Raw genomic sequence first — 26,477 nt, 5'->3', positions numbered from 1 at the left:
TATCATGGAATAGCAACTGATACACTTCTGCAAGTTTCCTTAAAATTATCTGATTTGCAATTCCTTTTTTCTTAAGTAATTCTTGGTTATATTGCAGTTCCAAATCTCTTTATTTAATATCTAAATTATCTTCCAAGGGATTTTGTCATTTTTAGATGAGGTCACTCTGAAGCAGTTTCAAAGTCTCTCCAAAATTTCTGCTAAAGTCATTTACCAGATAGTTCCTTCCAGTATCACTTTCAATAACCTATAGAGATTGTGTTTAACTTCTTTTTAATAGCTTTTGGGCAAGTGCTATTACAATTGATCAAAACATCCCTCTTCAGAGATAACTTGGAGTTTTGCGTGTCTTGCTTAACTAAGATGTGTCTCAGCTTTGAACAAGAAAGCTAATATTTCAAAAGCAAGCCACTCTATCTAAGGTATTAAAGTGTAAATTTTATTTAAGACCGTGTCATTGTTCACAGACTTGTAAAACCAGCAGTGTTTATCACCCCAACTCCCTTCTTTACAACCTCTCCTCTGATGTCAGCTATGGATAGAGTGGTCTTCATGGTGACTTGGACTCCACACTGACAGTATCTTACCTCACACATGTGCTGCGTATCTTGGCTTTCTGCTCCCTGGCAGTTCAATTCAAAATCTTATGTGTACATTTCAGAAGTGCAGGGGAGGAAGCACCCCCACAGGCAACCCTAGCCTGGTGGGAGATGAGGCTGATGGATGAATGTCCCTTCTTCAGCAGACAATTCTTGGAAGGAACCCAAACTGATACAGTTATCCTCTAAACATGAGGAAACATCTTGTACAAAATACAGTATTTACTTACAACAGAAACTAATCTCCTGGCTCTCAGCACAGGAGATTTTATTTTACTACTTAGGGCCCCATCAAACGTTGAATAGTATGAGACAGTGAGTGCTGACTGATGGTGGAGCTTCAGGGCAGCTGGCACTCAGAAGGGACAGCCATCAGTGAGCACTGGCGCAGGCCAGGAAGGCTTCATAGAAACAGAACAAGTAAGTTGGGCCTTAAATAATTGCAGAGGCATGTGTGGGACAGTCCAAGAAAAGGAAAACATGAGTGGAAGTTTCCTAGGATATATTGTAGATGAGCCCCTCAAGTCACATTGGGGTGTAGAGGAAATGTTGAATAGGTAAGATGATGCCAGATTATAAAATGCTGCAAGCCAAGCAAAGGAATTTAAAGATCAGCTTTAGTTTCACACAGGAAATGTTAGGACACCTGCCCACCAACACTCAACTAGGAACAGGAAATGGTAGAGGTGATCCAGAGCCCCTGTCTCTATACTTTTAAATCCTGCAGCTCTTTCCTCACTATCCCACATCATCAAAGTTAGCTTGACACATTCTCAAAGCTAAGGAGACCTTTTGTATCCTCTGTAATGTGAGCTCATGGGATAAATCCAAACTCCTCAGCCTGGTTTAATAGACTCCTTGCCAACAGGACACTGCTTATTCCTCCTGCCTTACTAAACTCATTCAGCCCAGACCCTATATTCCCAAAGCAGTCCTCATGGTCACTTAACACCCTCAGAAAAAGTTCTTTCCTCCCTTGAGGTTGTGCCATTCTGTTTTGCCACATTATTCCTCTCCTTCTTGTTCTCATTTGCTGAGCTTCAGCTGATCCACCCTCACTGATTGAGAACTATGACCTGGGCTCCAAGGTGGTTTTTACTTCCAGTCTTCCTGAGATCCTGTACAACCTTAACACCCATGCAGAAGATCTGTAAAATAGCATGACCTCACATCTACATGTCCTCCTGGATTTCAGCTGTCTTCTACCCACTTCAATGCCAGCCTGGACCTTGTCATAAACAGAACTGCATAAATTCTGAAACCTTTCATTACAAATTCATGTTCTTTTTACTCTTTGACTTCTCCTTGTACTTTTCTTCATTCAACAACCTATATGTACCAGGCATTGAGTGGCATACTGCAGAAACAATGATGAATGAGACAGACAAGATTCTTGTCCTCATACAGCTAATAGCCTGGTGAGCACAACTAGCCAAGAAATTTGTGAAAAGAGCTATGACAGAGGAAGTACACGATACTACAAGGGTTTATACAAGGGGCATCTAACCCAGACTTAGGGGCTAGCGGTTTCTCAGGAAATAATGTTTAAGGTTGGCCTTCACCAAGGCTCTTCAGAAGTTTGATCTCTCCATTTTATCCTCATTTATCACCACACTCCATGACTTTGCTTCCTTCCCTCACTAGCCTAAACTCCATAATGCAATCTTTTAACTATTCTCTTCCTAGTCCTCTCAATATAGTAGTCCCCTTGTATATTTATTTCTCTCATAGCTACTCTGCAAAACTAGATTTCAGATAAACTCAAAAATCAGCCTTCTCTGATCTTATACGTGGGCTGCTGAGCGCTTCTAGAGAAAACAACACAAATATGCAGGACGAATGCACTGTACTCTGTCTCTGATTTCCACTGGGTCCCCAGACATGTGAGCTTTATCGTGCTCAGATCCTCTCTGGTTCCAACAAGTATTTCAATAATTCACGATTTCACTAATGCTGCCATCACACAGGTGCCAAATCCTAACAACTCATTACAAACTTCACCTTCCAGGACCTCTTTAGAGCATTTAGACACTTGGGACCTCTCCCATCTTTTTTAAACTCTAAGTTTATTTCAATGATACCACTTTCTCTCATGGTTCTCCATGTACTTAACCATTTCACCTTAGTACTCCGTTAAGCTTTTATTCTTCTAGCCATTCTTAAAACATTGCTATTTTTCACAGTTATATCCTTGGTCCTCTTCTCTTCTCCTTTGGACATAACTGCCAGAGAGACTTCATCTAGTGCTATAACTGTGAACAACTGCAAATCTAGATCTTTAGCCAAGACATTATCCTGAACTCCAGTCCAACAGCTACAGATATCTCTGCCTGTTTCAACAAGTGTAAAACTTAACTTCATTATCCTTTTATTTCTTCCCAGTCCATTTCACCTCTGCTTCTTTTTTTTTCTCATGTATTTACTCCTTTGGAATCTGTAATCACCAGCTGCCCAACCAACAAAGACAAATCTAAGATTATTGTATATTTTTCTCTTTCTCTCACTCCCACATTCAAAGATAATTAAGTCCTATTTATTCTACTCCCAGAACATGTTTTCTTCTCCATTACCTCAAAAATGATTATGTTTGGGGAACGGTATAACTCAAGCAATAGAGCACACGCTTAGCATGAGCGAGGTCCTGGGTTCAATCCCCAGTACCTCCTCTAAAAATAAATAAACCTAATTACCTCTACCAGCAAAAATAATAATAATAATAAATGATTATGTCACTCTCTATGCCTTAGTCACACAGAGTTACTGGATATTGCCTCCAAATCCAGATTATTTAATATCTCCACAGCTTTTCTTGGTTTGTTTTATTATCTGGAATGCCCATTGCTTTTTCTATATATATTCTTCTATATCCATTTTTCAGGACTCAGCTTGTGTAATGTCCTAAGTTTATCTTTCCTTAAGCACCCACTGACTCCTTACATCCACCAAAACTTTCTCCCCTTACTGAGTCTCATATATACTCTTCACAAAGCACCTGTAATATACTATTTACTAATGCCACTGTTTACAATGCCATAACATTCTATTAAACCATTATCTCCCTCTGGAAAGAGACCATTTTGAATTTCCTTCATATCCCTAGGACCTAGCACAATGCTTGGCTCGGTAAATGTTTGTTTAATGAATGCATCAGTGAATGAATTCAGAACAATGTGCAGTTCCTGTAATAAATCATTTTTGTGCAACAGAGTAAACACTGAGACCACAGGCTTTATAGTCACACAAACATAGGATTAAATCCTCAATTTAACAATGTGTAAGTTGTTTGTCCTTGGCAAGTTAGCCTCTCAAAATTTTAGCTTCCTCATCTACAAAACAGGGACAATACAGCTACCTCGCCCAGTTCTTGTGAGGATTAAATGCAGAAATGTGTGAAAAGAAACCAGGAGTCAACTGACATCTGGCAAGGACTTCATACATGTTAGTCATTAGTATTATTATCCTATCCTTTTGCCCATACTTTTCCCTCTGCCTGATGGCTCCCCTTCCCAGGATACCCTTCCTTTATTTTTTAACCTAGCTAGCATTTTGTCTTGTTTTAAAAGTCAAGTAGGTTGTTGTCTCCTCTAGGAGTCTTCTCTAACTTCGCCTATCCCTTGTGATTTAGGTGGTATTCTTTCTGATCTTCGTCAAAGCACCTTACACTATCTCTCACACAGTACATATTCATATGCAGCAAGTGTATGTTTGCTTGCCCAACTCTTGCATTAGACTGATAAGAATAGGAGCTATGCGTTTCACCCCCAGAACCTAGCAGTGTTCACTGAAACAAGTAATACTGCCTATTAAAATACCGTGAACACAGTGGACACACAAATATTTCTTGATGATCCAGTTGGGTCAAATGTGCCCTATAATGTTATTTGGAATAGATTGAATCAATCCCAGATTAATTTAAATGATGCCACTTATTACAGAAAGAAATTGGGTGGTCAGCTATGATACTTCATTTCAGTCTATACGGGGAAATTGTGTGAGCACATGGTACAAGACCCCTTATGAACAAGCTCTTGTTTGGATATATTTGCAGCTCTACCTTACAGCTAAGTTGAAGAAGTAACCAGAGAAGGCTAACTCAACATGAAGTTGAATAAAGCTTGACAGAAAACTCTTTCAGTACCTAAAGTTATTTCTTTCTAAGCTTTTACAAATTTTTAAATGTTCATTGCTTTATTCTCTATTCTTCTTAACACAAGTGAATTAAGACTATGAACCCCTGTCTTAATTTCCACATATCACTACAATGAAAACTGCAAAAAATAGCAAATTTTAGTTCATGTAATTTAAGGTTTGATTTCTATTTGATGAAGAAGAATTCTTTCCTGAAAACAGCATGGAATCCTAAGATAATGGCTTAAAATATCTATTTATAATTGGGAAGGCAGACAGACTCTTAATCATGGCATGGCTTAATTAAAGCAGCATAAGCATAATTAGCACTGTTGTAATACATTACTAATTTGTAAGATGAATTATCTTGCTTCGATTTTCAAAATAGAAAGAGTTCTACACATTATTATATGAACATTTGGTTTAAATTATTTTTCTTCTGGATCTTGTCCATTAAACATTAAATTTTTAAGTTTCCTTCTCTTTACGTTAATTTAATATCTCAAAGTTGAAAGTAGAAAAGCCAAGAATACCAACCTATTATCCATTTTAATTTACATATTCATCGGGAATCAACTTCATTATCTGTTTATTCACCAACTTTTAAAATTTATTTTTAATAGCTCTCAATATTTGTTATCCTTGTCATTGAAATCAGCATTATGGATTTATGCCTTAAGTATGGTGAGGTATAGTGAGAGGGGCAGAGAAGTGCCCTGGAGATTACACATGTTAATGGCTGAAAAAGTACTTCATAGTTAATTCTAATTTCAGAAGAAAGTATCATTTGTTACTACCATAACAATGTCTGGTTTTTATTTTTCAACCTAATGTTTAATATTTATTTTTAAAGTAGCATAATTTTCTTTTAGCCATTATGCTTTAGAAAAGAGGTCATGAATGCAAACTATCACTATTTTTAATGTCATCTACTTTCAATAGTTTTTTCACTTTACAACGTTGCCATTCACTATAGGGTGCATTCCAGTAATAAGCTCTAGGCCTGACATACACTGTTGGAAAAAGATGGCTATTTTAAATTCCTTTTTCGATATGATATTTTTTGCCACAAATTCTAGGCATTCTTTTTCCCTTTTAAAAATGCAAAGAATTTGCCATTGTTGCATCAGAGACCAGAAAGTCTTTACAAAACTATATAAAGGATTAAAACAAATTTCAGGTTTATCTAAATTCCAGTATATCCAAGCAAGGTGGGTTTAAGGAGCTCGAATTCTCCTGACAGTTGACTCAATCTTCCAACTCACTTTCAAACTGTACGGGTCAAAATATATTGGAAGCATTTATACATTTAAACCTTTAGAAATTAAGCATGAAAGTGTGAGGTTATGAGATCATTTTCTGAAAACAGAGATGTGATCACCTCATTCTGGTGGAGTGGAGTCTTCATTCCCAGTTTACCTCACTTCCAAGCTGCTCATCAGCTTCAGATCAGCTCTGCAGATAGACCTGATATACAGACTCAGCACAGATGCCTCTCAGATCAGTGTTAATGAGACATTTGCCTCTGCCAGGACTTCAAGAATCCAGTCTCTATGATTCAGTGCCGAAATAATTTGCTACTATGGAGAACCCTGGAGAATTAAAGGAGAAAAACTGATTAAGAATTTCCATTTGAAATTAATTACAGAAATTATAAAATTTACAGAGATTAACCCAATTAGCTTCCTTGATTTTTATCTAGAGTAATATACCATGATCTAGACTAACTCTCCTGTATATTCTCATGATAAAGTAATACCCATCATTTATTATAAAAAAAAAAAAGAATTGCATCTTGAGGTACAAATATCAATTAAAAATTTTCATTTGAAGACAAATTGAAATGTGCAATATTATCGGTCTTGTCTTTTTACTTAATCCTCCTAGACAGTTTCATGGCTTTTCTTGACAGTGCCACTCTCAGCATCAGTTATAACAATGGAAGTCTAGCTTACATGTGTGAGGGAGAACATCACTTAAGGCTGACATAGTCATATCATTGACCTTGAGCTGCTGCTGAAGAAAATGAATTGGCTTACTGAGGCAGTTAAGTAGAAAGCAAAAACCATCATTTTCTAAAGGTTTTCAAGGTAGAAATCCTCAGGGACAGTCTTTTGTCAGTGTCTAAGGTTGATTAACTGTCTTAATTCACTATGATTAATGATTTTTAAAACTCTGGGGCACCAAGTTTCCTTTATGTTGTATTATATGAACCTTGTAAGTGGGATATTCTTTGAATGAACATCATAATCTACACACAAACTACATCAACAACTATAACACATAATTATATATTATGTCACTGTTAGTATGAAAGACATTTCCAGGTGAGGGCCCTCATTCATTTAACTAAAGATGTCAATTTCTCACCCAAAATACACATCTTATCACACAGATGATTCTCCTTTATGAACAAATGACACTCCATTCTTCCTGTTTCCACAAGTGACTATGTCTCTCAGAAAACCCACTAATGATTCATTTTGTCAAACTCAGATTTGTCATATCATTTAAAAATCTCTTTACTTCTTAAATGCTAGTGACTAGAAAATGTGAAATAGAAGAAATGAATATGAATGCATTATAATGTCAAAGTTCTGCATATTCTTAAAGATAATAAAGTTCAAGTTCCAACATCTAATGTCAATATATAAAATTGGTGGACTGCCATTATCTAAAGTGGATAGGACAAAAGCTTCTGTCTTTAATCAAAAGTAGGATCAATCCACAACCTTTTGCCACAAAAATTGTGAAACTGGTGGAAAAGTTGTGTCAAAATGCCTCAGTCTTTCTCTATTGGATGAAGAGAATGAGACCCTAAAACTTCCTTTAGACTCCAGTACGGTCTTCAAACAGATGCCAATGATGACTGCACTGCAGTGGACTACTCGGTCTGCCACTTTAATCTCATTTGTCCTCAGAGCCAAATTATTTTAGGTCCACAAGCACTGTGGAAAGCAGATATGCCTCAGGCTTCTGGGTTCTCCTTAAGTGTGTCAGCAATATGCAACTCAAGCTCTAGGACTTACTTATTTCTCCCATGTTTTAAGTCATAACATCATGACAAGCAACCAAAATTAGTCAGGCACCAAAACTTTACTGCACTGACACTATTGATTTAAACGATTTATTCCAAAAGCATGCACTAACTTTAGAGAGAAAAAGGTATGTACCACTTAAGTCAAAACTGGTATGATGTTTATATCAGATGATCATATGAAGCCTTCAGAAGTTACCAAGATTGAAAAACAAAGACAGGGGAATATTTTAAATGAAATAAAATCCCCATTCCACCAACCTCCTTCCCTTAACAAATTTAAATAAATCTAGCTAGTGAAACAATTATCAATTATAACACAATTTTGATGGGTCAAGTCATTTAAATAGAAATTACCTCTTAAGTTTGTGTACTTCATTCCAGATACAGAATTCATCATTTTGAATTTTTCTTCCTCCAGAGTGAAATAATAAGTTTAATTTTATGTGATTAATACATGTTTAAGATAGTTTTTTAAATACCACAGAAGGCCTTAATTCATGGAAAATGAAACTGTTTTACAGAATACATTGGATGACCATTAGATTTTTTTTCTCCTACATTTCTTTTCCATGTTAAACTTTGATAACGTAGCTCAGCTCTTAGTAATACAAAAATTTCTTTGATGTCAGTTTTTTCAAAAAGACACAAATTAATTCACTGGAGAAATAAATGAATACACAGAAACATGATCTTTAGAGTGTGATAGGTGGTCATTAATCATTCTAGGAAGATTAAAACAGTACAACCCCCAGCAAAATCTGCAACGTTTTATTTAGCACAAGGTCTGTGACATAAAAAAAAAAATTCTATTTTTGCCCTTGTTAATAAAATTCATGATTGTACCTCTGAAATCTTTATAACTAAATCTCTAGGGCCTGACTTTCTGTACTGTACATAAAAAGAAAATGTACAGAAGTGGAGCCTTGGGAGTAGATGACCTTGAGTTTTTTTATTGGATTACCTCACTCTTAAAGGAGTACCATTTTGAAGAAAGTAAAGGTCTATGCTAAATAAATGTCTCTCCCTTTGCGCAAAAACCTGTATAGCAAAATAGCTTATGTTAATAAAATAACATAATCACCATACAATACCAGATGTAAGGGACAGTTACTTTACATATTTTATTAGGTGATATAAAGATATAAATAGAGATCATCATTCTTATATTTGTTAGCTATTTCTAGGTAACAAACCCCAACAAAACTCAATGGTTAATAACAACAGTCATTTATCATTATAGTTCACGTGTCTGTGAGTTTGCTAGAGTTCAGCTCAACTCAACTGGGCTCACCTAGGCATCTGCTGTGCATGATTCATGCAGCTAGAGGTTGTCTAGGGGCTGTGCTCTGGGTTGGCTTTGTCTGAGGCAACTTAACTAAGGCAACTCTGCTCCAATCACCTTTCATCTTCCTCCAAAGACCAGCAGGCAAGGCTGGGCATGTTATTCTCATGGTAGTGGCAAAACTGCTATAGGACAACTGAAAGACACAGCACTTTTTCAATCCCTTGCTTATGTCATGATTTCTAGCATCCCATTGACCAAAGCAAGTAATATGGGCCAAATACAGATGCAATGGAAAAAGAAATTGTTGGAAGGAGTGGCAAAGGGTGTGGCTAACAAGGACAGGTGAGGAATGGGGGTCATTAAAGCAATTAACAATATACTTGATAAGAGCCACCATAGAAAATAAGTGTGATTAGTATGAAATCTACAAAGCAAACTAGCAAACATTTAGAAAATACTGGAAATTAGGCAAATTCCTTTTTTCCCTTATTCATAAGAGCTACACCAAACCTTATTTATCTGTATATGTAGATCCTCTGATGGAAACTGATTAAGCAATTTGGTCATTCATAATAATCAGGTTCTTTGATAAAAAGTCCCCAATCATGATAGGTAGGGGAAATGCTATGATTTCTCCTCCACAACCTGACTACCAGGTGGTATGTTAAAATGGAAGTAAGCTTCAAAACTAATTTTGCTAATATTTGTGGTTCTTTCAAAATGCTACACTTTTTCTATTTTCCACCATTAGTCCAGTCTGAATGAATGTGTGTAGTTCAAAGGTCGTCATGTTCTCATTCTAAAATTAGGTAAATGATCTCATCTTTCAAGCTTGAATTCACTTTTAATTTTAATTTTATTTTATACAACGTGTAGACAGTTCCCTGTTCTCTTCTTTTAGAAGTATAAACAATATAAATCTGTTAATTCTGAAAGTAATTTTTATAATTATCATGTAACTCTATCCTATCCTTAAAACATTTAAAATAAACCCTTTATGTGAAAAAAAACTAATCTTGCTATACAGAAAAACACTTATTAGTCATCATGCCCCAAATAGTCATGTAAGAGTATTCTGTAAGCCTGGTGAAGTCTACACTACCCTGTCCTTTTAGGCATTCTGATGAGAACAATGCATACAAGTTTCAATTGAAAGTGGAAACAATAATATTCTGAAAACAACATCAGCCAACCTTCTAGAAATCAAGATCATAAACAAAGTTCTTAGAACTCTAGATCTAGACATTATTAGCGTCATTTTTGCATAAGTGAAGGTTGGTTTTTTTCCCCCAAATTCTTACTCTTTTTGCAAGAGAAGTAGTGAATATGCAGTTCCTTTAGTCAACACTTCCTCAACACCACTCATTTCAGCAGGGAATAATTATTTCTAACATTCCTTTTGTTAACAAATGAACATTTTGATACTGATTTAGATGGTGACATTTGTTTTGTTTTGTTTTTTTGAAGTATAGTCAATTTACAATGCTGTGTTAATTTCTGGTGTACAGAATAGTGATTAAAATGTGTATGTGTGTATATATATATATATATTCCTTTTCACATTCTTTTTCATTATAGGCTATTACAAGGTATTGAACATATTTCCCTGGGATATACAGTAGGATTTTGTTGTTTGTCTATTTTATATATAGTAGTTAGTATCTGCAAATCCAAAACTCTCAACTTATCATTCTCCACCTCCTTTTCCTCCCAGTAGCCAGATGGTAATATCTGAATGGCTTGCCATAACAACCTTTAGAGTATATATTCCTGATTAAGTTACTTCAGATAGTAAACAACAGTCCCTGGAATATAAATTCTGCTTAGGCACCTCTGATGTTTACTAACAGCCCCTTAAGCTATAAAACAAAATTAACTTGAACACACCATGTACCTCATACTGTTTGTACTGAAATATTTTAAAGTAAATTACAGAAAACATAATCTTCATACAGTACAAGATATAAGGGCCAATCATCAAAATAAAGTCTGGCAGAATAATTATATTCTGAATAACTGAATAATAATAATATTCAATATATCCTTCCTAATACTGCTCTTTTTCATCTTCCAACATTCAAGAGTCTCAATTTTTAAGACTGGCTATTCTGCTCTTTCTAACTATGATTCTGTTTATTTTGTTCAATTCACAAACTCTTCAAATTGCTGATTATAAGTGCCATTTTCATTTCTTCAATGCCCCTCAGTCCCTTGAAATCTTAATTCTTTAGTCTAAAACTGACATCTAAGATCCATTCATTCTTAATTCACAAACAAAAATCTCTCTGCAGCATTTGATATTGTTTGATCACCATCTCTTTTCTAACACTACCTCCTACAGACTTCCAACCTCCTCTAATGGTTCTTAAACTAGCTCCTCTTTCTTCACCCCCTCTTCACCTGTATGCCTGTACACCTCACCTTCCACCTCACACCCATGCCGACCTCAGCACTTCTGCACCTCTTCGAGGGATTCTTTCTCTCCAAATTCACTTTCATGGAGAGTTCATTTGTCTCCTCATAGTTTCAGCTAGGACCACAATACTGAAGACGACTAAATTTGTCTCTCCCACACTGACTACAATTAAATTTCAACCCCTTGTATTTAAAACATCTTTTCTCTTGAATTCTCCCCACCAAATTAGCTACCATCTAGCACTTTGTTGTCCTTGCCAACTGTGCTGATTCTCATTGTTCCTTCCCTTTAAATAGTTTTTCTCCTTCTCTGTCAACAGTCATTTGACAAGTATTTGCTGAATATTCACTACATACCAGGCACTGCTCAGGAGGCTAAAGATGCAGCAATCACGAGTGATAAGATGAAACAAGATCGATACCATCTCAAGTTTGAATCTTTTCCTTCCCTGAGATTTTTCCAGTTCCTAGCTTTCTTTCAAAGTGCCTTACCATGTCCAGAAAGCTATCTCATTCTAATTCCACACCCCAGTGGTTTTTTTTTTTAACTCACTCTCATCTTTCCTTGTATATAATTAGTACCATTCATCCAGGCTTTGAGTTGCAAAATTTTTAGAGCTGACACACACAAATATAGTCTATTTGTATGTATGTATACATATTTAATGTATATAACATAGATAATATGTATAAAGGCATATGGAAAATTCCCCAACTACTTTGTAAGCTTCTTAAAGGGTGACATATTTCTAGTTAAAGTCCCTAGCACACAGTAAGAACATTAAAATATTTAAGGAATGAATCATTGAGAATACCATTAAAAAAGGAATACCCATTTGTGTATAAATCATCATTAACATCGCTTTACACATATTTAAACCTCAAAAAAAATCCTATGAGAGAGGTACTATTATCATCCACATGTTTAATACAGTAAAACTGAAGCAGAGAGAAGTTAAACAACACTTTAAGGACAATAAATGCTGGGATCCAGAGTCAAATCCAAGCAAATTTAATTCAAATATTATTATTCATTATAACTAAGTAAACCAATCAACTCAGAAAAACAATATTTTCCTCCCAATAACCATTAAAATAAAGGCAACAAAAATTAAAAACTGTATACATTAGAATTATTTGAGAGGAACTCAAATTATTCCTTTCCACCCTGTGCAAATTACATAAGATCATCTGTTCAGAAGTGAGCTCATTAAAGCTGGAGAATGTGGTGGCTATCTCAAATACAGCAATAAACATCATATCATAGTCAGAGTTGTAACTTGGGAGTCAGACTTAACACTAGAGATTCCATTCATAATTCAGTGCCATTGATATGCTGATATGGTGAAAAAAACAAAAAGAGATTGAGATTGAGAGTGAGAGGAAGAGAGAGCAAGAAAGGAGCAGAAACTATACCTCTTTCCTCCTAATTGTTTGTTCAACCCCATGACCAAGAAAGTCAGGAACTGACTATGCGAAGAATGAAAACGACTGTAAACTTCCCGTGAAAGTCAAGCAAGAAACAATGAGCCAGGAGAAATGGAAATAAAGCATTTCACCAGTATCTATCATGATTCCTTACTCACATTCATCCAATTTCCAGAACCATCTTGACAAGCCCTATTAGTAAGGATAAAGGAAAGTAACTGTTTGACTAGGGTACATTAAATTGCTCTCCTTCTTCTTCCTTTCAGTTGTGTTGGGGAAACAAGTTGGTTGCTATTTTCTGATTTTTTCCCCACTGTTGATAATACACTTCCCATCATTTGTAAGCCCAGATCTGTTTTCTCATTTCAGTTTTAAAACAAACCTCCTGCCAGTTGAAGCTGACTTTGCCTTGCTAAAGGCTGGGTAATTCCTCTAGGCAGTAGAATATCTCATTAGTTATCTGAATGTTGTTTTCCTTAGTGGAGTCTTGTCAACCAGTTTTTTTTTTTTTTCTTGCTCATCTATTCCCCTCCAGTTCAGGGACCACTATTGATTTACCCTAAGTTAAGTCAATTTACTGTGAAATTTTTCTAGCTGTGATTTGGGAATATTCATTCAGGTGAAGAACACCCACCATGAATCACATTTACATGTGTCTTTAATCTTAAACCTTTAAGCATCTGCTAGAGTTATTTTTGCTTCTCTCTTGTTTTTGCAAAACACAAAAAATGTTATTTAATGCAGAAAGAAATTGTAAACCTTCTCTTTGTCTACAAGGGGTCATAGATTAGCTATTTTCATGCAAAGAAAATGTTTTATTTGTTTATAAATTGTATTAAGGAAAAAAGTCAATCTTATTTGAAAGAAACTGCAAACTAACCTTATTCCTTGTTTTCTAATCAAACTGAAAGAGTTACTTTCCTAGTCTGTTCTAAATTGCCAGGTTTTTCTGCCTAGATTTCCTGAACTTTATAATAATATAGCTTGTTCTTAGACTGAATTTCTAACGATGTGCACAAATCCGATGAAATTAGCCCTTAACCTTCAAACACGTTGCTCCTCACTACCGGCTATCAGCAGCTATGTAGAATTGAAAGCTGGGCATATCAAAACAGAGCGGGTGCCTTGTGCTTTTGCATTTCCTTTCCACTTGCACATGACAACTATTAGATTCATAATATGTATGTATGGAGTACCTGATATGTGCTACACAGTAAAAAGACAGACAAACTCCTCTCTCTTCAGGCAAATAAACTTTCTGAAATTCTCAATTTATTTTATTTTTCATCTTAACCCAGTGGTTTTCAAACTTTTTAAGCTGGATTAACTTTTTTTTCAAATCTAATATTAATACATACAACAGATATAAACTGAAAAGCTTGGTTAGCAGCAGTGGAGGGCAGCCATCTGAAGCTCTGACACTCAGCCTCCAAAACAGACAATGGAGCACCTCTGAGACTCCTAGGGCCTCACAGAGTACTTTTAAATCCAGGGACATAACCAATTCACTTATTTTTCAGATTATTTAAAAAAAAAAAAGCATAATTTAGAGGGCCAGAAGCACACCCAAAACTATCCGTGTCTCCTGACACGAAGGTTCCAGGTTCTTTCCAGGAAGCTATAGCTACTTCTTACTTTGAGTAAGGTAGATACTTTGCCAGAAATATTTCTGCTTATAAATATTGATCTTTTAAAGCCTGATGAATTCTTAAGATAAATCTGATTACATCTTAGAAGCAAAAAAAGAAAGAGCCTCCAGAATTGCTCATCTCTGATGTTAGACTTTAAAAGTTGATTTTTTTCAAGTCTTACCTCTTCCATAAAGCAGATGGATGAGAAGAGGGTAGTTCATCAGCCTCTCGCAAGTCAGAGCACTAACCACTATCGCTCAGAGGAAAGAAAAGATTTATTCACCTTCGAATCACTGAAAGAAATTCCTATTACTAATACCTCTCTGAGCAAATAGCAATCCAGCATACCTCCAGGAAAATAAAAAATGAAATGATAAACACTTTTGCATGCCCAAGGCTGCTCGCCTTCCCAGACTATGTCTCTTCTGTTGCTTTGCCCTGTTGTACCATTGCACCTAGATGCTTCCTCACATCCTCTTTCAATGCCTAGAGTGAAGTTATGATGTCACAACCTTGCCCATGTCATGTGCCCCACTGCTAATAATACATTCCCATTGTTAAGAATACAGTGGCAGCTACAACACAGTGGCCAGAACAGGAATAACGCCTCTCACTACATCACTGGTCATTATTTGTTCGCTGCTATGCATATACCTGAACTACTCTAAAAACTGATTTGCGCTGGCTTCCTCACTAGCTCTTAATCACAATAAAGCATTACTTCTCACTTCATCAACTAGTATATATTCATAGCCAGGAGTCTAGCATTTTTTTTCAATAAAAGGTAATTCTGATCCTTTATTTAAAATAAAAACATTAACTGTTACCCCATGCTATGCTGGTAAAACATTAAACCCAAGCTCCCAGGTACACTGCTTTTATATTGCAGGTATTGAAACGTGACCCTTACCATTATAGACTGATTAAACATGAAGTTTTATGGCATCCCAGCATGCAGTCTGCTTTTAAAGATTACCCAAAAATGAAGAGTGAAGACTAATGAATTACAAAGGCAGTTGGAAATATCAAAAAGTGCTTAATTTAAAAAGCATTTCCTATAATCGCGGTTCAAGATGTTGATGCTCATAGTTAAATTAGTCTACAATTCACCTGCACTGAATTCCCTAATTATTCAATTATTCTAATGTATACTGTTTAAAGAGGCCAAATAAGTTGCAGGATAATTACTTTCGTTTTGTTTTTAATATAGGCTTAATTCCTTGAAACTGCTGGTCAAGTATATCAATGGATTTCTTCAATAAAGAGCTTGGTTTTATGTTAGATAGCCAATGTATTTTGGAAATTTTTCCAAGAATATTCAGAAGTTGTGTATCTTAACATCCTGTGATTTAGGATCCTTTTTGCACGATTATCCAATGTAAGGAATAGCCTATTGTTTTTCATATTTGTATAAGTCATAGCATCATTTTATCATAAAATTGTTCACTATATTAATGACTTTGTTTTATAACTGCATACTTAATTTTTCATGATTTTGCAACCCTTACTAGTTTTACCTCCTATACGTACAAATTAGGTCTCTCTCTAAATGTTTTTGACATGGGAAAAAAAGGGTATGTAATGTTTCACACAAAACAGTATTAAAACAGACCCAACCTATGTTACGTAAAGGAGCTTTGCAATAAAATTTTTTAAAAATACAGAATCATTCAAATACTTGGAAAATACCATAGGTCTTTGTTACACAAGGATATGTTCTGAGATCTTCATGAATCCCAAATTTGTGAATATACTAAAGCCTATCATTTCCTTCATAAAATTCAATGAGGTACAACTGAAAAATTTGGGTGATTACTTCACTCTTAATGATTCCATAAATATAAGACTACAGTCATTTGTAAAACTATTACAATGAATTCTGCCTCTAAAATAAACTCACCACTATATTACATCATGCAATTACTATAATAACATGAAATTAAATTGAGTTTCTATATTCTTATAGCTTAAATTGGGCCTTGCCTAGGCATGCATACCCAAGTGCTTGTGTGAGAGCGGAAATCCACTTGCCAGGCTGAGCATTAGGCATAGAGCTGCATCAGTCCAGCATCAGCTTAGTGGAAAGGGGTACTTTTTCTAAATCTCACAGAGGCTGTATAAATTCTACTGATGATCCTACTTCTCCTACTAACTCTGGATAAGCCAAAGTTGAGTAATAAATCACATAGTTAGAGCCCAGATTGTCTCTTCTAGTCTACCAGTTAGCATTATTGCTTAGAAGGAAGCACCAAGTATCTGGAATCCTGGCCTGGGGAAAGATGACTGCTATCTGGCTTATTCCTGTATAAGGATTCAGAACAACCTAGTCAGACAGAGGCTTGGATTGTTCACCCTCCATGCCTCAGAGGAGGATGGATAAGCGAGTCATTCTCTATGGTACCAGTAAATACAGCTCACTGAACTGTACTGAAGAGGATGGCCAAACTAGAACAGTGCCTGTATATTCTCTGGAATGGAGTTTCCCAAAAAGATAATGCTAAATATAGTCCATTTTATATCAGATCTATTTGAGAAAGGCACAGGGATGAAGGGGTGTGAACAAAGCAGGGAGAGAGTCTTCTCAGGTCCCCAAGGGAAGTTTGGGGGAGATGTTCAAATAATGAGACTATAAGAGTTTTCCCCAGGCAAGGGAAAGAGAAAGGCTCAGGGTCCCAGTACCCAAAGCACAAAGTTCCTTCTACAAGGTTTGCCCATGGTACTTACTGGCTAAAAAGATAAAGGCTTGGAAGGCAGAGAACCAGGAGTCCTTTTGCAAGATTTGGCCATGGTTAAGAATCAGGCTGGAGAATTAGAACAAGGTTTGGCCGTGGTAACACTCAGGATAGCTGGAGACTTACAACAAGTGTAGAAAATCTGAAATGTAATGAAGCTGGGACAGATAATCCCTGTGCACTCTTGGCGCAAACTATTTTGACAGCAGGAGCAAAAAAGCAACAGCTAACACTGCTGCAGAGGGAACTGTGCCAAACCTCAAGGAGATCAGGGAGGACAAAATGAGAAGAAGCTTCCTCTCCTCTTTCTGCTAAGGGGAGAGAGTGACTGTTACCACTTTGGGTACCAGGATGACCAGGGCAGATCTCCAGGTGAGGGTCCCAGGGGCTTCCAAGTATACCTGGCCACCAGCCCAAGGCTGTTAAATCACTATTCCAGGAAAAATGATGTCATTCATATTAGAAAGCTGGAGAGGACCTGGAGGCAGATTACTTGAGGAGAGATGCTCAGATTCTGGGTCCAGTTCTTGATTAAGGAGGAATGGGAGCAGAGGGAGCCTAGGAAATTTTTCTGATCTTTTCCAAGTAATTCTGGGCTCAGAGATACATGGGAGAAATCTCTGTAAGTGTTCAGAGATACAGAGGTCCAAAGAGCACCAAATAAATACCAAAGGTTTCAAGTAGAGGGAATATAATTAAAGTTAAGAAAAGCTCTATTTTACTGGCCTTTTCTGAAGAGAGGGATAAGCATAAATGAAGTTTCCAAGCAAATGTTTTTAACTACGAGTAACTGTATTAAATTGCAGGCACCAAAGTCTTTCTTCCTGAGTCTCTGAGGTGGCACTGAAAACCAACTGGTTTACATGCATCTAGAAGTTCCAGAAATTTGCTTCATTGGGTATATACCTTGCCTTTGATGAAATTAGAAACAAGCTTTTTGAAATTTCCACTTGGAATAGATATATGTGCTATATATGGGGCCTGACCAGATGGACTGGTTAGATATTTGGTCTAGGTACATGGGACTGTGAAAATCTGTACATTTAATCATCTAAATTGCAATGGTCTTGAGCAAATTAAACTGTTGGTATAACTATGGTGATTTTAAATTACTAACATCTCTATTTCAGGGATAAAATGTTTTGACTGAAGCCTGAATTACACACAACAAAAAGAGATAAGAGAGGGTATAATTTGACAGTAATACCCCCAGAACCAGGGTTAGCAAAATGTTCTTCCCAGAAGCTAAGATACTACCTCCGAAGCCTATCTGTAATAAAGAGTGATTTGTTAAAAAAGATTACAGTTGTTCCTCAGTACCAGTGGAGGACTGGTTCCAGGACCCCTGTGGATACCAAAATCCGAGGATGCTGGACTCTCTCATAGAAAATAAGTATACTTGCATATAACCTAGGCATATCCTCCTATATACTTTAAAACATCTCTAGATGATTTACTTGTAATACCTAATAAAATGTAAATGCTTTGTAAATAGTTGTAAATACAATGTAAATACTGTGTAAATAGCTTCCTGCCTGGAGGGCCAAATTCAAGTTTTGCTTTTTGGAACTTTCTGAAATTCTTTTTCTTTCCTGAATGTTTTTAATCCGTGGTTGGTTGAATTCACACATTCAACCAGGTTGGTGGAACCTACTGATATGGAGGGCTGACCATACAATTACACACTGCAAGTGTTTTCTACTTGGAACTCTTAAGTATTAAATATTTTTAATATAAATTAAGGATAAAAGATGTAATAAAAATTAAAAAAACTTTCACTTCTGAGATTTCTTTTATCCTGTGCTCCAAACTTAAATGAAAAAAAACATTGCTATATTTGACTCTTTCATCTTTTAAATATTATTTTCTTTTTGTTCACTGAGTGACTATGCAATTAGCACAGAACATAAAATTAGGAATATGACATTTTAGTTAAAATTATATGCATATATGTATATTTTATATAATATGTCACATGTTTTATAAAGAAAATAAATTCCATTAATAGAGTACAAATAGAAGAAAACTGGAAACAGATGTTAAATAAAACTTGAAAGCCAGTGTTTGTCTTATCTTGACCCTCATTATCTTTTATTCAGTGTGCAGGGACTCTTTGAAACTGGGTAGTGAGAGACAATTCTCCACTGTCTTGCATTTCTTGTGAGCAGGGGCACTGACAGCTTTTGCTCTGGACTACCTTTTCAAGGATGCTTACATAGAAAACATGCTGTCCAGTAAAATAAAGAGATCTCCCTATAGGGCAAAGTTTGGGCAGGTTTCTTACAAAACACTGGGGTTTCTAAACTTAGATTCCTCAGCTCTGATGCAAACCACTGTGTAGCATCCATCCAGGTCTGCCTCCATGTAACAGCTGTGGGATTTGGCGGGTAAGGGGAACTGAGGGGAACATGAAGCTCATGCTGACAGCTGTACTATAGGTAACAACATCCTTTGTATCTGACTCCGAAACCCTGTGCCTTCTGCCAGCATTGGTAAAACTGTGCAGGCTAACTTGTGAGTTTGCAAACAAGGTAAAACTTCAGAGCTGTCACAGCTCTTGATAGTGGACACACTGTACTTTGGGGATTCACTTGTACTCCCCTGGAGAGAGGTTGGAATTTGTTGTTATCATTATTATTTCAGAAAGCTTAGACTTGAATGATGCTGACAAGATGCCTTTGGAACCATTTCCAGGATGCTGGAGCCAAGCTTCAAAAATGAAGAAAGAAAAGGAAATAGGAACTTCAAATCTTAAAGAGCAATATAGTAATTTATAAACATATGAGTTGGAAAGCCAAGAAGTAAATACTGTATGTTAAAATTAGCTGTTTATGCAGGTTATAAAATTCTGGTTTTTGAAGTGAGAAAAAAAAAGTGAATAAAGAGCCGCAAATGGCAAAGTATCCTTCTTTCTTGTGGGTGAGTTGTATTCCATTACATATATACTGCATCTCCATTATCTATTCAGCTATTGATGTGCACTTAGGATGCTTCCATATCTTGGCAATTATAAATAATGTTGTTGATAGCAGGGTGTATTTATCTTTTTGAATTAATTTTTATTTTGTGGTTGGCTTTATTCCTTCATTAACTATGAAAGTTTACAAAGCTAAAGCTCTAAACGTTCTTAGAAACAATGACCAGTACATATATGTAAATTTAAAAATATATGAGATTAAAAATTTTGAGATTTGAAATTTTTTGGAAAAGTTTTTGTTTACAGCATTATTTATTTTAATAATGAACATTGTAAAATGGTAAATTTCCAATATTTTTTAAATTGTGCAGTGAAAAAACAAATGAGCTATCAAGCCATGAAAGACATGGAAGAAATTTAAAAGACATATTATTAAATGAAAGAAACCAGTCTGAAAAGGCTACAAACTGTATGATTCCAACCAAATGACATTCTGGAAAAGGCACAGCTATAGAAACAATAAAAAGATCATGGTTTCCACAGGTTTGGGGAGGGAGAGGGAGGGGTGAATAGATGGAGCACAAGGGATTTTTAGGGCAATGAAATTATTCTGTATGATATTATAGTGGTGGCTATATGTCATTATGCATTTGTCAAAGCCCATAGAATGTACAGCATCAAGAGTGAACCCTAATGTAAACTATGGAATTTGGTTGATAATAATGTGTCATGTTGGTTCATCGATTGTACCAAATATGTCACACTGATGAGGGATGTTGAGGGTAGGAGAGTATATATGTGTGGGTGGGAAGGGCTGTGTGGGAATTCTATTTTCTGCTCAATTCTGCTGTAAACCTGAAACTGCTCTAAAAAAATTAAGTCTATTTAAAAAATATATAAATAAATAAACCTAATTATCTCCCCACCAACACAAATAAATAAATAAGAAGATAAAACGTTCTTAAAAGTTAGTTGACAAAGGAAAAAGCAGTAGTTCATAAAAGGAATGAAATAAAGAATAAACTGTTAAACTTAGTAAGAGCTGAAATACATTGGACCCATCAATCTCCAGACACACATGTGATTGCTTCTCTTTGAACCTCACTCTTTGCCTAACCCATGGGCACTGGTTTCTCTCTTTGTGATCTGACATTTCTTCTGGGCTCACAACTTCACCTAGGGACTTGACCTGCCTGTAAGAGATTTTAAGACATCACAGGGTCAAGAGACTTTCATTGCCTGTTTGCTTTACATGTATTTCATTTGTTTTGATATGGCCTTCATTTCTGAGCTACCAAAGAAAACTATAGAATGTGATGGCTAAAAAGAAAGATACAGAGAGAAAGAGACAAAGACAGAGACAGAGACAGAGAGAAAATTAATCAGTTCTACATCCCTGATTGTACAGATAAGGAAAGTAAGATCTAGAGAAATTCAAGTATATTATCCAAGTTGATATCGCTGTATTTGAAATTCATTATGACAATCCAAGAATCCATATCACAGGGCTCTCTGAAACAGGGGAAAGCAAGACATCGTTTCTAATATCTTTCTTTAGCAGTATCACTGAATTATTTTTGCAAATATTTCTTCTTTCTAACATGGTCTTCAGTGTGAAGTTGCTTAATATTGAGCTACAGAAATTCTCTGTTTAAGATCTTTTGAGATTTGAAATGTTTTTGGAAAAGTTTTTGTTTACAGCATTATTTATTTTAATAATGAACATTGTAAAATGGTAAATTTCAAATATTTTTTAAGTTGTGCTAAAAATCATGAGAAATTTTTAAAGGTTACCATTGGGTCAAGAAGGATCAGTCCTTTAAAACAATGCTACTTATTGTTTGAATCAGCCCCACAGTTGCTCCTATGTCCCAATCTTCCTGAATCTTGGCAACTTTAGGTGTTTTCTAATTCTCTTCTGGTCTATAGTTTTTAGTACATTGCAGATTCTACTAACACTCTCAAAGTCAGTTTATTTTCCCATTCACCATCCTACCTCCAAGATCACAAAATAAACCTATTGCTCATGCAGTAATTTACAGGACTAATGCTTTTCACTCATGACTGGCATCAGTGCCAGGTCAATTGTCTTTCCTAGCCTCTCTTCCTTCTATTCTTTTTCTGTCAGTGTCTTTTGTTTGATGCTTCTGACTAAATCGACCAACCTTAGCTCAACATCCAACCCATTTGATTGTTTATATTGCAGTAATATCTCCACTTTAACTGAGTCAATCAGTCCTCCTGGCTCCAGGGCAACCAGCAATAGTGAATTAAGACACCAAGACATTAACAGCAATTTAATTCTCAGTCCTTTCAAGCTCATTTTGGAAACTGAATTCACCTGAAGACAAGTAGACATACCTCTTACAATCTTTTGACCTTCTTAGTTCCTTAGATTCTTCCTTCAAATATTTGTTCTATCCTTATCAATTAGAATGTCATTTTCCTCACAGAGAAGATAGAAGCAAAACCGGATTTGTGAACTTTCTCTTTTTCACCCATTGGCTTTTCCATCAGTCCTGAGAAGGACATGTAACTTCTTTGACTTCCTTATACCTTAAATTTGTAAAAAGGTTTTTCAGCCTCATTGTATTTTTTTTTTTACAAGACTCAACTTATTTGAAGATACAGTCCTTCTGATTCTATTCTTAAAAGTCTGAGACAGTCTCACATCCATCCTCAGCCATGCACTCTTCTTCCTATCTTTTGTTCATGGCTTTTAAACTTTGAGTTCATTATAGAATCCTCAGTGTATCAATGCTGACTTCTTTGGGTTCTTTCTCCTTTTCTTCCTCATTTGGAATTATGTGACAAGAATTGCCTCCTTGAGAATATTCTGAACCTTATAGCTCACTTCTCTTTTAGGGACCCGTGCCATGTAATTATACCTATTTTTTTTTCTCTCAACTTTGTAAAATCTGAATTCCTAAAATCTAGGCTGTTTATCATGCCCAGTCTTCCTCTCTCTGGTTTTCATTAAGACTGCAGTCATGCAGTCACTGACAACTGGCTTAGAGAGAGAAAGATCTGGATTGTAATCTCATGTTTTATTCATAACTTGACCGTGGAGACAGTTCTACAACTCCTCTGAGCCACAACTTTGTTATGTGAAATAGAGAAAAGCTAATTTGCTAATACCTACCTCATAAAATTGCTGGGAGAATTAGTGAAAAAATATAGTGTATATGAAGTGACTACAATGTTGCTTGATAAATATCCTCTCTTACTCATCACCAGAAAATTTCTCTTGTTGGCCAGGATTAAGTTCCCACTAAGCGGATCTCTTAATTAGTTAGATAAAGTTATCAGTAAAGCCAGCCAAGAATATGTCCAATTTCTTGGTTTATAAGAGATTTAGAATATTCTGAGGAGAGGAGGATATAGCTTAAGTGGTAGAGCGCATGCTTAGCATACACAAGGTCCTGAGTTCAATCTCCAAATCTCCTCTAAAAATAAATAAATAAATAAATCTAACTACCTCCCCCACCAAAAAAATTTTTTTAATAAATAAATAGAATATTCTGAATAGCTGAAGACACCCATCACTACTACAGGTTGCCTTTATAGATGTTTTTTGTGAGCTGACCATACGCACTTACTATCCATTCATTTGGCAATGTGATCAATCAGTAGTAAAATTCCACTATAATATCGTTTCTCTTCTTTCCTTTTTTTCATGGATTTTGTTACGGGCATATTTGTAATTGCTTACAGGCATATTCTTTATCTTAATAACATATTCTGTTATCTTAATAACATATTCTGTTACTTGACTATATTTAAGTCCTGAGTTTCAAATCATCAATGTTTATAATTTATAGTAGGCCCTCTGTATACACTGTTCCTCTGTATCCCTGGTTCTCCAACCATGGCTTGTATAGTACTGTAGTATTTACTATTTTTTAAAAATCTGTGTATACATGGACTCGTGATGTTCAAACTGTTTTTTTTAAGAGTTGACTATATTTTAATCCATAAGACATATGTACAACTCCTATTCATGATACTCATATGCAACAATTTACCTCCCCAGTCATCTTCTCTCTTCATATGTATCAATGTTAAGTAGGATTAAATCAATAAATTAACAGTTGAGCTCCTAATTCCCTCTGCTTCTAGATAATTAGACATTTTACAATGGGCAAATATTACTTTTATAATCAGGAAAGTGTACAAGTGTATTTAAATTTTAACTCTAAGGACTCTGGAGAAGTAATCACCTTAGAAAAGCAAAAAAGCTTTGCTAGAAAGCAAAAGCAAACTACTGCCCAGTTGTAAGTTCATGATTTATCTCTGTGCAGCCACTCAAACTTGGCAAAATATCAATGTTTGTAGGAACAGCTGCTGATTCTTTTTCATGGTATTATCCAAAGAATAATAATAATGATCATTGGTAATATAGCTACTGTCAGTCTCATTATCTCCAATACTTACTCAACTCCAAATTGTAGACATCATTCCCCTCACTTCCAGCTGAGGAAACTGAGACTCAGGGACATAAATGGACTTACCTGCTGATGCTCAACCAGTTATGGGCAAAGCCAAGATTTGAGTATAAGTTTATTCAACTTATACTCTCTCCAGAGTGTCACCATGCCTTACTGTGTATTGAAATATAATATCTCCTCTGACTACTAAAGACCTATCTTTTATAAGGTTCCCCAAAAAAGAAGTTTCATATAAAAAAAATCAAGAATCAGAATAGTCAAGTTTCTCAAGTGCCAAACTGGGAGCTAAAAGTCAATGGCACAATGCCTTCAAAATTATTTCCTATAATTTACTTATTATTTTCTAAAGTTATTTGCTAGAATTCTATAGCAGCCAAACTTTCAGTTAGATGTGAAGATAGAATACATTTTCAAACCTTTGTGTGCATCTTTTTAAGAAGATGAAATAGATGGAATGCCTGATATGTTTGAATATATTTAGAGGAGATACATTTATAAGTACAAAGACAACAAAACAAAACCCAAAAAGACAATTATTAACCTCAAAGAAAGCAGAAATTGTATATTCATGTCTACTGCATAGATCATCTTTCAATAGCATACACAAAATCATAGCAATGTAAACACCAAATTTTGAACTAACCAAAATTACAATATAGCTCTATTAAGAAGATGAGGGACAAGAAGTGTACGAGAGTATATGTACACACTAGTAATATGTGTGCTGGAGGTAAGGTATTTTTTTTAAAGGCTAAATCCTTCATTTAAATAGCTATTACCTTTCATAGGAGAGAGTCAATAGATAATGCTTAAAACTGAAAAATTAAGAAGTAACAATATAAGCTTATTTTGAGATAAATGATCAAAATAAAATGGTTAAATCATTGAAAGTGGTTGCCTATGAAAGTGGTTGGGAAGCAAGAAGATAGGGGAGTGTGTTCTTTTTTGATGCAAGCCTTGGTTTACAGCTTGACTTTTAAAACTGTGTGTTAAAAAAAACAATGGAAGAAAGAAAGAAAGAAAAGAAAAGAAAAGAAAAGAAAAGAAAAGAAAAGAAAAGAAAAGAAAGAGAAAGAAAGAAAGAAAGAAAGAAAGAAAGAAAGAAAGAAAGAAAGAAAGAGAGAAAGAGAGAGAAAGAGAAAGAGAAAGAGAGAAAGAAAGAAAGAGAAAGAGAGAAAGAAAGAAAGAGAAAGAGAAAGAAAGGAGGGAGGAAGGGAAGGGGAGGGAAGGAAGGAAGGAGAAAGGCAAGGCAAGGGAAAGAAAGGAAAGGAAAGGAAAGGAACGGAAAGGAAAGGAAAGGAAAGAAAAGGAAAGGAAAGGAAAGGAAGCAGTTGCTCTCAAGGTGTCCACAGTTTAACGGAAGACATCAAATGGCAATTGGTTAAGTAGTATTAGAGTCATGTTGTACAAGATTTGGGAGGAAACATAAGAAGACACATTCATTCTTCTTTGGGCAGAAAGTGGTGGTGAGAAACTGCACAGATTAGGTCTTCTTTGGTTAGAACCTTAAATTTTTTAATTAGTAATTTTCCAGTCAGAATAAGAGGGAAAATAAACTAGGGAAAATAGCATTAGCAAAAGTACTGACACATGAAAGTATTTTCAATTCTCAGGAACTCTGTGTTATTACTGTGGCTAGGCTGTGCTGTAATCTAAATGAATGGCAGGTGATGGGGTTAGAGAGTTTTTTTGGGTGTAGATTACAAAAAGCCTTACATATCAATTTATAGAAAAATATTCTTAAAGTCACAAATCCAAGTGTATATGGTGAATGACGTCACCATTCACCCAGTGACTTGATCTGTAACTCAGGAGTCATCCTGGACCTTTCCCTGTCCCTTAATCCACATTTCT

The 26,477-nt window shown here is 35.6% G+C and overlaps 1 protein-coding gene across 12 annotated transcripts in view; it reads right to left on the bottom strand.

The window, feature by feature from the left end:
* The window catches only part of FANCM (FA complementation group M), a 765,839-nt gene that overhangs the window by 598,635 nt on the left and 140,727 nt on the right, over nt 1–26,477 (bottom strand). For all 12 annotated transcript variants that reach the window (XM_072962981.1, XM_072962983.1, XM_072962982.1 and 9 more), the window contains exon 27: nt 6,109–6,319. The gene's annotated coding sequence lies outside the window, so the exon portion shown is untranslated. The remainder of the gene's footprint in view (nt 1–6,108; nt 6,320–26,477) is intronic.

Source organism: Vicugna pacos, chromosome 6, assembly GCF_048564905.1.
Source record: "Vicugna pacos chromosome 6, VicPac4, whole genome shotgun sequence".
Taxonomy (NCBI): domain Eukaryota; kingdom Metazoa; phylum Chordata; class Mammalia; order Artiodactyla; family Camelidae; genus Vicugna; species Vicugna pacos.
Note: the sequence above shows the minus strand (reverse complement) of the source record. Positions and strands in the feature narration are given on the sequence as shown.